At 42.3% G+C, this 17,660-nt stretch overlaps 1 protein-coding gene across 9 annotated transcripts in view; it reads right to left on the bottom strand.

Annotated features, from left to right (window-relative positions):
* RERE (arginine-glutamic acid dipeptide repeats) overlaps positions 1-17,660 on the bottom strand; it is a 411,621-nt gene that overhangs the window by 32,056 nt on the left and 361,905 nt on the right. The gene's annotated exons all lie outside the window — the stretch shown is intronic.

The raw sequence follows: 17,660 nt of genomic DNA, 5'->3' as shown, positions 1-17,660 counted from the left end.
GGGGTAGGCTATAGCAGAGTTTTAAATCCTGCTTTATGTTAATTCACAAAGGAAATACAGGAATTCCCTGGGTGCCAAAAGGACCTTTAAGAATATCAGAAAATGTCATACTTCTGGTTCCTGGTGTCAAAACAAAACAACCCAATACAAAACAAACCCCAGGCCTAAGAAGTCCTGACCAGCTACTTGGTGAGCTTTTATCTCCTGAAGGGAAGACTTTTAAGCCCCCCACCCCACCACTAGGCTTAGAGGAGTAAAAGAAATGCAAGGGAGAACCAGTTTCCAAGCTTCCAAGCAGGTAAGGAAGAGAATTTTCATGAATTTAATGTGTACCTCTATCCCAACTGGTCAAAATACCAGTATATTTAAGAAAAGCTGTGATACTGTGGTTAACTAATCTTTCTTTAAAAATCATCCTTGAAGGTACCTGGGTGGCTCAGCTGGTTAAGCGACTGCCTTCGGCTCAGGTCATGATCCTGGAGTCACAGGATCGAGTCCCGCATCGGGCTCCCTGCTCGGCAGGGAGTCTGCTTCTCCCTCTGACCTTCCTCCCTCTCATGCTCTCTCTCTACCATTCTCTCTCTCAATAAATAAATAAAAATCTTAAAAAAAAAATACCCTTGAGTCAGAAAGACAAAAAAAAAAAAAAAAAAAAAGAATTGCTGTTGTGTCCTGTATAAATCTTAAGGAGAAAGGAGAGCCAAGAAAACTTCCCAGGAACCTCTCTCATTCCATGCCAAGATATACTTTCCGCATTTGGGCGTTACTAATAATAAGAGCATTCATGAGCTCCTATTAGCTCGTGCAGCACTGTCCCATAAAGACATTAAAGCCACACAGGCAAGGCTTCCCACTCCACAGAAGTAGGCTCTGAAACGCAGCCAAGGCAGAATCCCAAAAAGCCAGAGTTTCCTTTCTGGAGGCAGCAAACTGAACAGCAGCCCCAAATTCTTATGGTTGGATTTTTCAAACAAAGTTTACCTCAAAGACATAACATAGAAGACAAAGGTTTTGAAATCTATTCTATATTCTCTCCAGGGAAGGCTGCAACTCGGGATGCAGGAAATAAGTATGGAGAAGCATTTCATAATGTGACTTGGAGAGACTGTCCAAGTAGGAAAGGGAGGAATAAGGAAAGACCAAAACTCAGTGGATAGGATCTAGAGGTGCGATGTAATGCAATTTCATTTAAAATCCCAACTGGTTAGTTTGTGGAACAAGACAGGCAGCTTCTAAAAACTTCTAAGAATAGCAAGGGGCCAATAACCAACATATTCTTGAAAAAGAACTGGGTGGGGAAGTGCCACGACAAATGTCAACAATTATTCTAACGCTAGACAGTAAGGTACTGACACAGGGGCAGACGAACAGACCAATGGAACAAAAAAGAGCCCATAGATTCACACACTTCTGGAAATTTCATTTTCGACATATCTGGTAATACAAATTAGTGAAAGAAAGGCTGGACTGTTCAAAAGATGGTACTGGGACACTGGGTTGCACACACACACAAATAAAATTGGTCCTCTACCTCATACCACACATAATAAACCAATTCCAAGACACTAAAGACTTAAATATGAAAAGCAAAATGATAAAACTCTTAAAAGACAAATAGAAGGGACTGACTTTACAGCCATGAAGAAAGATTCCTTAAACAATACAAACTCAAATCATAAAGACTAATAAATTTAACGACATCAAAATTAGAAAATGCTAATTCTACCATAAAGAACACAAAAGTTAAGCCACAAATCAGAAGTAGGTATTTGCAACACACAATATTTAAAATAATGAGCATCTAGAATTTTTATAAGTCAAAGACAATTCAATTGAAGAATGAGCAAAAGATTTACATAAATCCTTCACAGAAGAGGAAACATATGGCCAATAAATGCATTACAAGATGTCCAATATCCACAGTAATCAGGGAAATACAAATTAAAACTACTCTGAGATACTTCAAACTCACAATACTGGCAAACATTTTAATGTGTGACTCTATCAAGTGTTGGCAAGGATGTGAAATTACTGGAACTCTTACATACATCTGGAAATAACTGCCTTCATTTAGTAAAATAGAAGATACGTATGCCTATAGCCCAGAAATTGTATTCTTAGGTACACCCTAAGGAATTACCTTTACACATGCACCAGGAGACATGTACAGAACATTCACAGAACTGTTTGCAATAGCGAAACAAAAACAAAAACAAAAAACAAAACCAAAAAAAACTGAAACAAACTAATATCCATCAACAGCAGAAAAGGGAAGTAAAATGTATTATATTCCTACAATGCTATGAAATAGTGTGGAACTACACGACATGGTTGAATCTTAGGATAAAGGTGAGTGAAAAGAATGAAGGTGTAGAAATCTATTCTTCCTCCATGATTCCATTTCCATGAAGTTCAAAAACATGTAAAAGGGGCGCCTGGGTGGCTCAGTCATTAAGTGGCTGCCTTCGGCTCAGGTCATGATCCCAGGGTCCTGGGATCAAGCCCCACCATCGGGCTCCCTGCTCTGCGGGAAGTCTGCTTCTCCCTCTCCCACTCCCCCTGCTTGTGTTCCCTCTCTCGCTGTGTCTCTCTCTGTCAAATAAATAAATAAAATCTTTAAAAAAAATGTAAAAGTAAACAATATATTGTGGAAGGATACAAATATTTGAGGCAAAACCAAGAAGAAAACGAAAGGGATTATAACACAGTATTCAGGATAATGGTTATCTCTAAATGGAGGGGACAAGGAATTGGATCGGGGTGGGAACACTGCATGCAGTCTCAAACTTGTGGGAGTACACAGGAAGTCATTATGTTGTTTTTATACCAAACACATATTTTATAAAGATTCTTTTATAATTCCTCAATATTTACTAAAACAACAACAACAAACCAAAAGATTGTCGAACATTCCAATTCTGCCGCTGAAAAAAGGTTTCTCATCTCTACCAAGAACTGGATAGTTCCAGGAAAGTACTTCCTGTTCCCACAAGGTAAGGGTTTACTCTGCTCTTGCTTAACTGTCTCTGCACCCCAAATAGGTCCTCTTCTACCTGCCCTCACTCTTCCTGATCGCCAGCGGCCTGAGCCCCCCAACACCACTGCAGGGCTGCTCACATTTTGGTGTCCTGCATCTACCTGTGTTAGAGCTCTTCAAATACAAACACTGGCCTCAGGTCTGAGACCCTTCCTTCTCCTGCCCGCCCAATATTAGGATCACTGTTTTCCTGGATGTTGTGATATCTTAAAGGAAGTGTGGTGCTTATCAAAAGACAACCCCTTAGAAACCATCAATTTCTGAGAGGGGTGACAAGAAGTGCATCCCCCAGGGTAGTCTCCAAAATTATCCAAATGAGCTTAAAATAAGCAGAGCTGTGCTTCTAGATAAGGCCAAAAATGACTATTCTATAGATGTCAACAGTTTCCAAACTAATCTACAGGACAAGCAGGCTCAAGTGATACAAAGAATATGTCAAATCAACCCACGTGTATGTTTGTGAAAAACCTGGAGAACAAAGTACGTACACGGGAGACAAGGTGAAGAAACCCTCACCCCCAGACACATGCTGCGTGTCTCATGTCACTGTCCTGCTCTTCCGCTCACAGCTGTTTCAGAAAACCCCTTGCCATCCCACTCAATTTTTCTCGTTGTTTGCCTCAGTGGATACACCTACTGTGAAGCCAGAGGGGGCAAACAAGCACACAAGAGCCAAGGTTGCTGCCTCATCTGTCAACTTTCACTCCTGACCTGCTTCAACCCATTTTCCACACTGCACTGTGTATGTACATGTGTAAGCATATATATGTGTATATATAAAAATTTATGTTATATATATAATATAAATATATGTATTTATATATATTTATAAAACAAAACAAATTTGATATAACTTATCCTGTTTGAAAATTCTTTAATGGCTTATCATGTTTCTCCACATAAAACCATAGTGAGGTCATTCACTAGTATGGATTCTGAAGCCAAACTGTCTGCGATCAAACCCTGGCTACGCTACTTTATCAACTCGGACGAGGTACATAACCTCTTACCTAATGAGGCCGATGAATCAACGCACGTAAAGCCCCCAGAACAGTGCCTGACCCAACAGAGGCCCTCAGGACACGCCGTCGCTACTGCTGGCCGCTGCAAGGTCTCCACGATTGACCAGCTGGCCCCGTCGCCTCCACCCCGGCCCTCCAGAGTCTCCTTTTGCTCGATACAGCTCCACACACTTACTTTTAGTCCCACCCGAGTCCCAGGGTTATCCTACCCCAGGGCCTCCACATGCAGGCTGCTCCCGTGGCCCGGGTGCTCCTCTGACTCCATCCCTCCCTCATCTCCGGGGTCATAATTTAAATGAAACATCTTCAGACATTCCTTCATTGAAGTCAGGTCCCTGTCATAGATCCAGTACTTTTCTTTTGTAGCACTTATCAGGATTAATAACCACATACTTAAGGGATATTTCATAGATTAATCTGTCTTCTTCATAGATTTAAATTTTCTATGAACCAGGGAATGGGAATCTATTTCTTGTGGAATGATACACTTCTAGCATTTAACAGCATGTTCAGCATTATGTAGACTATCAATAAATAATTATGAATGATTATAAGAGAATCCAACACCAACTTGACTTATCTTTTAAGAAATAACCTAAAAAACCATTTATATGTTCCAAAGATTACAAGTTAAACATAATGCCTCTTTTGAGATAAAAAATCTTAACAGAGGGCTTTGTAAAAAAAATGGCAATCAGCAAAATATCATCCAACTGAAAAATCAAAAAAGTCTACTCTAACCAAATCCTTTTATCTTTTTAGTCTGATATTTTTACATAACCTGGATACTGAATATATGTAACAAGCTTAGGGAGCACCCTTTCTCCTCTCCCCTGGGTCTCATTTTTCATTTCTAGCTTTCTAAAAATTCAGCAGCAAAAATAAAACATTTGCTCTTCCCTGTCAACACTGAACACCTGCTTTGAACACAGGCCACATCACCCCCATCCTTCCTTTTAGTAGCTCTAATTATGGTGACAAAGTATTCCTGATTCACACTAGTGGTGGAGTCCATCTACAAGGGATAAGGAGACCCTAACGGGGTCAGCGAGCATCTGCGAAGCCAGTGCACACAGAGTAAACATCTGCTGCAAGACTGTCGTGAAAACACTTCCATCAGCTGGGCGATCTGGTCTGGAAAATTACAAAGCCTGGAGGGCTATCTCTGAGGGAAGTCTCAGCCACTTGTGAAGCAAGCACTCTGATCAACGCAAGTGACCTGTACAGAAAGAGACCTGCGGTGGGCGCGATGTGCCATCTCCGTGATTGTTTCGAAGAAATAATGTAAGAATTCTCAACCATGTAGAGCATGGTCAAGAATACAGTTTATACTACCCAATAAAGATGTGCACTACAGAAGATAATGAAGTGTATCATCACGGAGTATGAGAAGCAGTGTGTGGTCAGCTCCTGGGTAAGAAGGACTAGGGACAGGCTCAGACAGGACTTCCATACGACTAGTCCCTAACTGACCAGACATTCAACTTATCCAAGACAATACTGCTTTGCCACATATTATCCTACGCTTTGCATTATTTTATATCTTACCTTTCCAGACATGTCTGAGGTTTTCAGTCTTAAGTTCTTCTGGAATGAAGCAAATGTAATGCTTCTTACCTCCATCCCCACTAAAGAAATAAATGCCAAGGAAGATGCAGTGTCCTATTTGGTAAGGCCTGAGCTATAGCACCTGCAACTCTAGGGCTCTTCCAATGGGAACCATAGCATGAAAACAGCAAGCACTGGCTTAGCGGACCCCCTTTCTCTTGGTGACACAATCTAAAAACCTGCTAAATTGCTCCAGGTGAATACTTCCCCATCATGTCTTGTTCAGTTGTACTTTATGAAATGGGGTTGATTTCTGGCCCTAACAGGTCAACAGGCTTTGATAATGATACAGAATGTTCTGTATCATTGGCATACTGGGTCCCTCTCAACAAAGGGAACTAAGCACAAACAAGACATTACTTCTGTTACTAACATCACTTGAAAAGCACAGGTCACAGAAAACAATAACCCTCAACTCTGATACATCAAGAACTGGGCAACTAAGTAAACCAGAGACAATTTAATCAGTAAAAGTTTGGTGGCATCAAATTACTCATGGATTTACCAGTATCCTGGTAAAAATGAGAACTATGTAAACTAGAGTTTAAAATATCTCAAGAAAATGTATTAAAATTTAAGAATATCTTTTTAAATCTCCTTCATTTGCTCTCTTTATAATTTGGAGTGCTACTGGAAGCTTCAGCTAACAGGAACTCAAGGCCCAGTCTTCCACACATATTCACCTGGTGACTCACACAGCAGGAATCCTCTGCAGCACAGGCCAAGGAAAGCCCCTGGTTTCTCTACTAAAAAACCCTCCTGACAGCTTGAAGACAGCAAGATGGAGACATGGGAGTAATACTTTGGGAAGAACAAATCAACTGCATTTCTTAACATTCTATAATTCCTCTGTACCTCTGAAACAAGTAATACATTATATGTTAAAAAAAAAAAAAAAAGAAGATAGCAGGAGGGGAAGAATGAAGGGGGGGGGAATCGGAGGGGTAGATGAACCATGAGAGACTATGGACTCTGAAAAACAAACTGGGGGTTCTAGAGGGGAGGGGGGGATGGGTTAGTCTGGTGATGGGTATTAAAGAGGGCACGTTCTGCATGGAGCACTGGGTGTTATACGCAAACAATGAATCATGGAACACTACATCAAAAACTAATGATGTAATGTATGGCAAGTAACATAATAATAAAAAAATATATTAAAAGAATTCTATAATTCCAAATTTCAATGTCTAATTCCAGTACTCTAACTTCACAGACAGGACAGACCCCCAAAAGCCAGCATAAATTCACACAATTCATCTTTGGGCACACAGTACGGTTATATGGAGTTTCCCCGGCCAGTATTATTTGAGAAGTGTAACAGAAATCTGGATTATAAGTAAATCCCCACAAAAAAAGGGAGCCAAACATACTGTATACAATTTCAAATTGTAAAATTTTGAATAAAATTTTTTTTGCTTTTCGGGTCCTCAAAATATTTTAGGTTTCACAACTACATACAGGTAAGACCATTCTGACCATCAAGTATAGGCATGTCTCAGATATTGCAGGTTCAGTGACAGACCACCACAATAAAGTCAGTGTAACAACAAAGCAAGTCAAACAAATTTTTTGGTTTCCCAGTGTCCACGAAGTTACATTTACACTATACTGTTCTATTAAGTGTGCAAGAGCATTATGTCTGAAACAACAATGTATATATATCTTAATTAAAAATGCTTCATTCCTAAAAAGGCTAACCATCATCTGAACTTTCAGCGAGTCATAAGGTTTTTGCTGGTGGAGGGTCTTGCCTTGATGCAATGGCTGTACAGGACTGCTCAGAGTGGTGGGTGCTGAAGGCTGGGGTGGCCGTGGAAATTTCTTACAAGACAACAAGGAAGTTTGCGGTGTTGACTGACTCCTCCTTTCAAGAACAATTTCTCTGTAGCATGCAATGCTGTTTGATAACTTTGTAGCCACAGTAGAATTGCTTTCACAATTGGAGTTAATCCTCTCAAATCTTGCTGCTGCTCTATCAGCTAAGTCTGTGCCATATTCTCAATCCTTTGTTGTCATTTCAACAGTCTTCACAGCATCTTCATCAGTACGTTCCATCTCAAGACACCACTTTTTTTTTGCTTGTCCATAAGAAGTTAGTTTTATCCTGGGATTACAGCGATTCAGCCCTATCTTCAGGCTCCGCTTCTAATTCTAGTTCTCCCGCTGTTTCCACCACACCTGCAGTTCTTTGCTGCACTGAAGTCTTGAGCCTTCAATTTGTAAAAAATACAGTTTTGCGAAGCACGATGACACAAGGTATGCCTCTATTCAATTAATCCTCACAAATGTCCTAGGATGTAGGTCATATTATCCCCATGTTATAGATGAGAAGACAAAAAAGCAGAACAATCAAGTAACTTGTCCAAGGACAGGGAGAGTGGAACAAGAACTCATACACGTTTCCTTTTGCCAGCAATTTTATGTAAGAAGGAAGAAGAGGCTACTGCGGAGCTGACAAACTCATTGGTCATGCGCTCTCAGATGGGGAAGAGAAAGGTTTAGTAGCACTCAGTGCTTACAGAGGGGATGAGCAAGTGAGCGTGATGACGAATCACAGGTCTGCGTCCCAGTGCTTGGCTGCAGTCACCTAACTGCTTCAGGAGATGGTCATGAAGAAGGAGGATAAAATGTGAGAAACTGCTCTGTAAACTGGAAAACCCATTCCAGAGGCCTTTGGTACATCCTCCGCATCTACCTAAAAAGTCTTCCACACAGGAACTCAAGTGTCTGCTGAGTGACTAGCTGAGTAAATCCATGTAAATAAAATTAAAAAGAACAGAAAACCCCACACTTTAAGGGCCAGTCAAAAAGCACTCACCATGAAAAGTTTGTTAGCTTAGTAATAATGCTTCAGATGCAGTATCTAGTATTTCCCTTAGTAAGATACTGCATTTTATCCCTCTGCTTCCTCCAAAATAAATCAAGTACTAGGAAACTAAAAATAAATTTAATAATACCAAAGAATGAGCAATTTCCTCTTTGGCCTTGTTTGCACGACTAGTTTAGGGAAAAAAAGAACCTTATTTCCTGCTCAGCTGCGCAGGCATCTGAGGACACTCGAGGCTGGAGGAAGAAAAAAGGTGGAGGGGTATCTGACTTAGAACAGCGGTGTATTTGCTAAGGACTGTGGACAAGGTGCTTTGATGAAACAATGTCAAACTTGTGTGGGTCTTTCTGTAAATAGGTTTACTTCCAAAATTCCTTTGTGGAGATGTAAGACATCTGTGTTTCTAGACAGAGAGGGAAAACACCCCACAACCTTCACAAGAAAGCTTACATGAGTGCAGCCGGAAGGACGAGGGGCTCAACTGGTTTAGTGCTGACAAGCTGCGGCCAGAAGCAGGCAGCGAGGGCCCAAAGAAAATGGAGACAAAATTGAGGAAGGAGTGCTCAAAGTATCACTTTAGTATATACTATTCTGCTCCAACAAAGCACCAGGGACAACTACCCCTCTCTCTGTATGCCTAAAGGAAGGCCATTTCATTAGCTACTCAGTTAGCAAAAGCCTTCAGGCCAGTGCTAAGAGCCAGAATGATTCTTGAGAAGGCAGAGAACTACCGAGCCGAGAGAGTCTGAGTGACCCTCGACACCCCTCACTTCTGTTCTCAGGGACACAATTCCTATCACAAGCTCCCCTCGGTGGGGAGCCTGGGGAGTCAGTTCTGTGATGGCACAAGCTTCAATCTCAGCTTCTAGATCTGAATTCAATGTCAGGTCTACTGTCTATGCCCAAATTGAAAACAGAGCTTACAAGCTCAGCACACACTGCCCCGCGCCCCCCGCCCCCCTCCCCACTGCCAGTAGCTTACCAGAGTCCATGTCTCAACAGCTCTTGGACACAAAAGAGTTACATGTACTTATACTTCATCACTGTAAGTTGACCAAGGAGTCCTACTGTGAATAAAGAATTTCTATGATAATAAAATCTCACTTTCCTCTAAGCATGGTCCCAAACCCAAGCACTCATACTGCATAGGCTCTGCTCTTGGCTCACCCCCACTCCCGAGCTAGATGGTGCCTGTGACAGAGGGCCCCTTTTGTGTCACTGTGCCTCAGTTTCCTTCCCTGAGCTTGTGCAAGAACCTCGGTCCCCTCACAGGTTATCAGGAGAACTGATGAAATGTCTGCAGAGTGTTCTCATCTGCAAGGATGAAAAGAGCTATAAATACAAAGTCAAAGCAGTATTAGAAAACTTTTTTAAGCTGCAACCGCTTCTTTCTTTTGAAATGGAGAACCACAAGAAAGATCAAAGGAGTGTCACTGCTTGTTGACTGCTGCTCTGGAGGCCCCGCCACCTCCTCCCTCCACCTGGCAGAAACCCCAGAGAGAGAGAGGTCTGCCATGATTTCTAACTTCACAAAATCTCAGGACACGTTGTACAATGGTTTCCTGCAACGCCCTGAGTGGAAGACGCAGGGGCAAGCCACACAGCCTGCAGGGCTGGTCATACCCTTCCATGAGCAGGCATGAGCAGGAGAAGGCAGCCTTAGTAAGAAGAAATGCAAGGATGTGAGGGAAGTGGCTTCCCCTCGTCTTTCTGCCACAAAGGCCTGGTGCAGTGACTCCATAAGGCTGTAGCAGCTTGCGTAATAAAACACATAACCTTGGCTCAGTTAACCTCCTGAGCCATAAAAAAGGGGAGAGGGGGGAGCAAAATTAAGCTTACAGGAAATAAACCTAATCAAAACTGAACAGTAACAAAGGGCACCAGAAACATTTCTACTGTATCACATCCCACGGGCTGGCCAAGAGCCCGGAATTCTCATTACAACTTTTCAAAGAGAGGGAGAGGAGAAAAAATATTTCACAAAACCATTATCAAGGCCCCAACCCTGGATGCCCTGCTGTACAACCAAAATTTGTGAGAGGTCAGCCTGTCAGGGAGTCAAAAACCCAGCATGTGGAAACTGGCAGGCCTTTCATATAGTAGGAGGGGTTCTTAAAACGACTACTGTTTTGCACTGAAGTCTCAGAGTTTCACAGACCATTAAAGGTTTCTGAACCACAGAGAAAGGAGGGCAGAGTTAAGGAAATAAATCAAAAGTTCCTCTGGGATGCACAAATGCCTACTTGGAACAGGCTTTCAGCACGAATATCCTCCACATTAAACAACAAGGAGGACTTTTCAAAATAAAAGCAGAAAAGAGATTCATTTTGTTATAAGCAATGTACTTTCTTTTTGGTTTAAAGGTTATGTGTGCTGTGAAAAATGACCCCGGCCGTGAGCACTGGGGGGAGGCGGAGGCTGGGCCAAGGGCGGGGACTGGCAGTGAAAGAAACCAAGTGTAAGGAACAACAATCAAGCAGAGAAATGCCGGATTTGGGAGCACCCAAACAAGTGAAAATGTCTTGTAATAATTGAGGGGCAGGATGTGAGGTAGGGGAATGGCACTAGAAGGGACCTCTATCACATGTACTCCTTGCCACCCCTGCCAGAGAACTGAATTAATTTGCCCACAGCCAGGAAGAGTTCTCTTTGTTTTTCTTTGCAACACGCACAGCTGAAGGCTTGGGGAACCGGACCGTGCCCTCGAGGATGCAGAGCCTGCGGTCCGAAGGAGGCACCAGTGGCCCCGACACCAGCAGAGGGAGCACAGCGTCTGAGAACAGGAAACAGGCACACCGAAGGCTATGTGCTTATGCAAGACGGGGGTTGTGAAGCTCAGTTCCAGACCTTCTGACCTTGCCCATGTGTTCTCCAGCAATGGCAAACAGAATGAAAAGCTAGACGACCTACTCCGGAGAAGACAGTTACAACAACCAGGTGAGGCCTTAGGGACGCGAGGGAACCACCATACTCCTGTCAGGATACGCTTACTATGAAGTGTGTCGCTGGCGTACTCTCGAAGGCCTGGGAGAGGAAAAGCTCAGTGAAAGGCAGAAAATCCAACCTGGAAAACTGACAGCAAGCACCAGGGCAATGATTTCCCTTAAAATCCAGGGCTCCCAGTTTAGTCCACGAAGAGCCCATTTCCCCACTTTTTGTTTCCAATGGGGAGGGGAAGAGAACTCTGTCACTCAGGCTCCGCTTTCAGCAGCTGGTTGAAACAAAAGCAGCTGACAGACGAAGACACATGTCTGCTAAATGACGGCTATCTTCATCTTCAGCCATAGTTTACCAAAACATGGAGGAATGGGCTGAGGGATTGCTTTGGTGCCAAGATTATAAGCATGGACAAGACTCCTGGGGAGGTTCTGGGGTAGGGACTAAAGCTAATGGTCTATCCCACAAGGAACGAGCCCACTGTTTCACACTGGATTATGCTGTGGTTTGGCGCTAGAAATCTTTGCTCAGGTACACTCCAGGTGTGAAATGGCCTAATTGATGGTTAGTCTGAGTATACATTGCTGTATCAGGTAACGTCTTTTACTAAATCCTAATATTAACGCTTGCTCATTGTGGGAAATGAGAGTTGGGTTAAAAATGTTAACCTTAAGATGGGCTAAACTCAACAAAATAAACAAAACCTATAACGTGACTTTCTGTTATGGCAGGAAGTGTGCACTGAGTTAATACACGTGCCCGCCTGCCGGGTGAGAAAGAAAAGGCCAGGGCGAGGGACAGGCACTACCCTGGCTGCCTGACGCTGCTGGCAGGGCCAAAGGACAACAGTCCAAAGGAGCTCACCTAGAATGCATGGTGTGGGATGCAGAAGCCCAGGCAGGAGTGCCGACTACCCTGACCCCTCTGAAGAGCTTCTGTGAAGGAGGGACATGGCACCAATATTTCTCTGTGTCATCAAGGGACTCAACCAGGACAACACATGGAAGATGAAGGGATTCGGATCCTGGTGTAATAAAAGGAAGACATCTAAAGCAACGAAACTGTCCGAAACCACCACGGTCCCATTTAATGGGTTCAATGTTACCAGCTTCTCAGGAACAGCAGGGCAGCCACTCTGAAGGCATGCTGTGGAGGGATTTCAGGTATTAGGGAATTCCTCAAGGATACTTCAAAGACTTTCTTTGGCACGGCATTTATTTAAAACACCTATCCTTCAACCTAACTTCCAGGCCCAACTATACATTTTTCAAGATGTTTCTTCAGCCCTCATCTTCAGGTCCTCTGACTCCCAACTACCACTTAGTGTCTGTGCCCTATACTTTCACACTTAGGTTCCTGCCAACTCCCACTGTGGTAACTGAACAGCCGGAGAGATCCCCAGGGAGTAAAGTCACATCTCCACCTCTCATCATACTCAATGAGCTCTGCAAGTGCTTGCTGATAGATTAGTATTAGGAATAAAACTATACATTTTTATATTCACACTACCTAAACATCCTGTCACTGATTTCCAGGAAATTTTTATAAGAAATGGAAGTATTTATAGACATGCCTGGTAAGGTATTTTAGCATTTGGGCAATCAATAATGAGAACAGAATATAGTACAAAAGAAAACAGTATGCTTTAGTTTCAGTCTGAGACATATATGCTGGACAAATGAATGCATATTCCAAGGTGTAAACTTGCACATTTTAATCTAAATACAAAGTGACTATATAAGAAGCATTCCATGCTTTAACTGTATTATTTATTCTGCCTAATCATCTGATAAACCTAATACAGTCTGTTAGAGAAGCACATGGACTTTTCTCCTGAGTCACCTGATAGGCTGACACGGTCAAAAGAATTAAAAGCTTCAAGTTTGTTTTAAGATTTTATTTATTCATTTTAGAGAGGCAGAGAGAGACAGAGAGAGAGACCGTGAGAGACCAAGCACGCACACACAAGATGGGGGAGAAGGAGAGGGAGAGGGATGAGCAGACTCAGTGCTGAGCACAGAGCCCAACGTGGGGCTTGATCCCACGACCTTGAGATCATGATCTGAGCCGAAATCAAGAGCCAGACGTTCAACCAACTGAGCCACCAAAGCACCCCAAGAGCTTCAAGTTTTTTCTTTTTTAAAAAAATATTTTATTTATTTGAAAGAGAGCACGCACTTGAGAGAGAGCACAAGCGATGGAGAGGGAGAAGCAGGCTGCCCACAGAGCAGGAAGCCTGATGCGGGGCTCGATCCCAGGACCCTGGGATCATGACCTGAGCTGAAGGCAGCCACTTAACTGACTGAGCCACCGAGGCGCCCCGAGCTTCAAGTTTTGATAAGCAAATTCGATCCATAGGACAAAGCAAATTTAACAATTTCTCTTTCAAAGTTTTGTTTTGCTTTCTATTCCACCTTTTCCAGAATGTCTACAGGGTTTGCCCACTTCACTTGCTGCCTGCTTTACTTTGCTGAAGTTGGCCATGTATACAGATTCACTGGGCCTGTTTCCTTCAGAATTTAATTATTCCTCCTGTTGTTCCACACATTCCAGATTCTCCCTCCAAAACTTACACACTTCCCTTGACAACTGAAGGCTACAAACCTCTGACCTGCTTCCATGTACTTCATTAGCACATTTCCAAAACAGCACCTTTGGGAAGGAGAACCACGTTCTGATTGTAGGAGGCGTGCGCCTAAATCAATAATCACTGAGTCCTAAGGGGTTGGACCTATGGTGCTCCAGCCCTCTAAAATAATCCAATATGTGAAAGTCACCATTTCTTGCCAAACCTAGGAAAAATCCCAACTCCTGCACATGAGGACAAAGAGACAATGGCTGCAGTTGAAAATACATAACTGAAGCATCACATGAAAAACTTTAACTTGGTATCGTTCAGAACATATCAGTGGGATTTCACTCATACAGCAAAGACACAGGAGAAGAATTCCAGACTGTTTTCAAGATAATAAAATGGCATATGACAGTGACTCACTAACTGACTAAAAGGGGAAAAAAAATCCATAAACAGTCACAAGAACCTTGCAAAGCTGCAGAGATCTGGCAACCCTGAACCTCTTTTACCTCGCTTGGCTCTCACCTCCAGTACACACACACACACACACACACACACACACACACACACACACACGATCGTTTTGAAGTACACACACACACACACACACACACACACACACACACACGATCGTTTTGAAGCCAAGCTGCAATTGGCTAATGGCTTGCTCTACTGCTTAAGACAGTATTTTATTCTTGACTTGCTCAATAAACCTGCTGAGAAAAATAAACAATGGGTTTCAATCTTATAAATAATCTAGAAAACAGAATTGCTGTGCAAACAGCAGAGCTGATTTACTGCCCATGATAAGCAGGAACAGGAAAGTCCAAACGTGGCACAGTGACCCCCCACCCAGTCCTAGACTTACTGTCCTGAGACAGGAAAGTTCAACAAGGATTTTCTGTCCGTTACATAGTCCAAGGCCTAGAATGTGCAGGTTTCAACTGGTCTTTAAAACAGCATCAAAGCAGATAATGAAAAACAACATGAAGAGCAAAAAATGAGGAAAACCTTTTCTCACAAACACTAAGAAATTTTAATCTTTTAGGACCAATAATTATGTATCTTTGGTTACAGTGTATTCCTGTCCCATCACTCACAAAAGATGTGAACATACAGGGCCACACACCTCATTTTTAACAAATATCAAGTAAGGGTCTGTTTTGGGCACTAAAGAAGACATAAAGAGGTATTACAAAGAGGTCCCTGCCCAGAAGGCCTTATATTCTATATAAATACACACATGCATGTATGTGTGCAGAACAGAAGTGCATGGAAGACAAAAAGAAGCCGCATCCACAGTCCGGAACTAAAGCAAATAAAGAATAATTTTTCAAGGGCAGAACAAAATGCAATTCTTCTGAGAGAGAAGCTGGGCAATTTGTGTCATTTCCACCAGTGCACAGAGAGAGGGCTTGTGTGGCTCTCACGAGTGTGCAGCCCAAGCCCTGTAACTGGGCCCTGGACAGTCTCAGTGACTGTCACTCAGGCACCTTCCAGAGAAGAACACAAGCCCTGCCGGCCTCTTTAGCAGACTGTGGACTCCACAAGGGTAAGTACCCTCTCACCCACCACAGACACCTCAAAGAGAACACAGGCCTTCAGTACTAAAGGTTCCCCAAAACAGTTCCCAATTTTGCCAATAGAGAACCATGATGATGGTTTAGACATGTCCAAGGCCAAATCCTGGAAGTTATGACACCACAATTTAGAGATTTCAGGAGGACTTAAGACACGTGAACAGAACAAAGAACTGTAAAATCAAAAAATAACGAAGGTCATTAATATTGAAATTCAATTTAAAATGTAAACATCTCAAAAAGAAAACTTAGCTTAATGGAATTCTGGTGTCCCAAGACAGGTTTCTCCTGCTTGCTTTTCCTATTTCTATGATACAATTAATGGTTTTCGAATTACATGCAACAGAAAAAAAAGAAACCTTATGATGGGGGGGCGGGGGGGGCTCCACCTGGGGAGCAGCCATGAGTAAAATGGAGGTGAAGGCCTCACTTTACTTTTCAAAACAATATAAGTAATTTTTACTCCACTTTCCTAAGTATTACTCAAAGGCATAACTTCAAATAAGATTAAAATGAACGAATTACTCAAGGATTAGGACTTCAGATACATTTTAAAACTTACTCTTAAAACTTTAACAGCAAGCTGAACTTTCAAAGTTAGGATGGGTTCGCTGAGCTTATGAAGGCTAAAAAAAAAATCTATGATATAAGATATGAGCTCCAAGTGGATAAACACATTGAATATAAGCACAGTAATCACAGCTTATAATTCTTCTTAAAGACCATTTCAAACCTTCCACTTGTTTTACTAGCTAATAAAATGGGGGAGTCTACTTAGGCTGAAAAGTCATAAATGTCTCCAACTAAAAAGTCACCGGGTAACCAAGACCCAGTCAAATTATAGGAAATACGGGTTAGCAAATACCAACAGCAAATAAATAACTGATCCTTGTAAGCAGCAGAGTGTTCAGTAACTTTAAAAGTCCAAGGTGGTTTCATTTGGAAGCAGTGTCTGCAAGCAATACATCGTCCACAACCGAAATACTTGCAAGCCATTCCCTCCAGTTCTGATACGCAGGGTAAGGCCAAGGGCAGGCCTAAGACATTTACCCAGAGAACAGCAAATATTCAAGGCCCTTGGTTTAAAAAGTCACCTAATTTTTAAAGACCTCCTTATTCCCCCAACATCAGCACCAAAAATTTCTTACATGCAAATTTCTTAACTGCTTTACTTACACAAGGGAATCAGCCAATCTCACTTAGATTACCCTAGTCAAAACTGGACCACTGCCCAGCCAAATATCTACATAGTTTAGATTATCAGATGAAAAGATTCAAGCCTCTGCTCCATTTTAATGGGAACAAACCCCCTGCAGGGCAATAACTGTAGGATCACAATATTCACTGCCAAAACGTAGTGCCTGTTTCTATCGGGTAATCACTTCTTGAATGGAAAATTTCAACTTTATCTGCCCCTACTTGAGGACAAGTTGTTAAGGAAAAAGATATGGCACATGTGTCTCCTTGGACCCAATCTTGCCAACTTCTCAAAATATGTATATTTCTTTGTCATATATAAGGGGGTGCCAGGGAAAGAGAGTAACACCTGAAAACACCATAGTATTAAGTGTGTAAATTTCACATTAATAAAAGAATGTCATCTTTTTTTTTAGATTTTATTTATTTGAGAGAGACAGAGACAGAGATAGTGACAGAGATAGCGAGAGAAAGCACAAGCAGGGAGGAGAGGGAGAAGCAGGCTCCCCACTGAGCAGGGAGCCCAGCACAGGGCTCAATCCCAGGACCCTGGAATCATGACCTGAGCCGAAGGCAGACACTTAACTGACTGAGTCACCCAGGTGCCCTGTGAATGTCATCCTTTCAAATAAAAAGTTTTCTCTTAGAAACTTAAATTAAGATCTAGACTAGCCTGACTCACAAACATGCTGCAAGGAAAGGGGAGGACAACAGTTTTTATATGAAATATGACAGGAGTTACAACTGTGTTCCCAGGAAAAAAGGAAAGATAGGAAAAGGGAAGCTATATTAAGAAATTCTATTGATAATGAAAATAAGTCCAGATACTGTTCTGTATTACGTTTGAGATATTTTGTAATAATTTGAAAAACAAAAT

This window comes from Eumetopias jubatus, unplaced genomic scaffold (assembly GCF_037043125.1).
Source record: "Eumetopias jubatus isolate StellerSeaLion01/CBP00866 unplaced genomic scaffold, mEumJub1_p1.0 scaffold_4, whole genome shotgun sequence".
NCBI lineage: Eukaryota > Metazoa > Chordata > Mammalia > Carnivora > Otariidae > Eumetopias > Eumetopias jubatus.
This window is presented reverse-complemented; position numbering and strand designations above follow the sequence as displayed.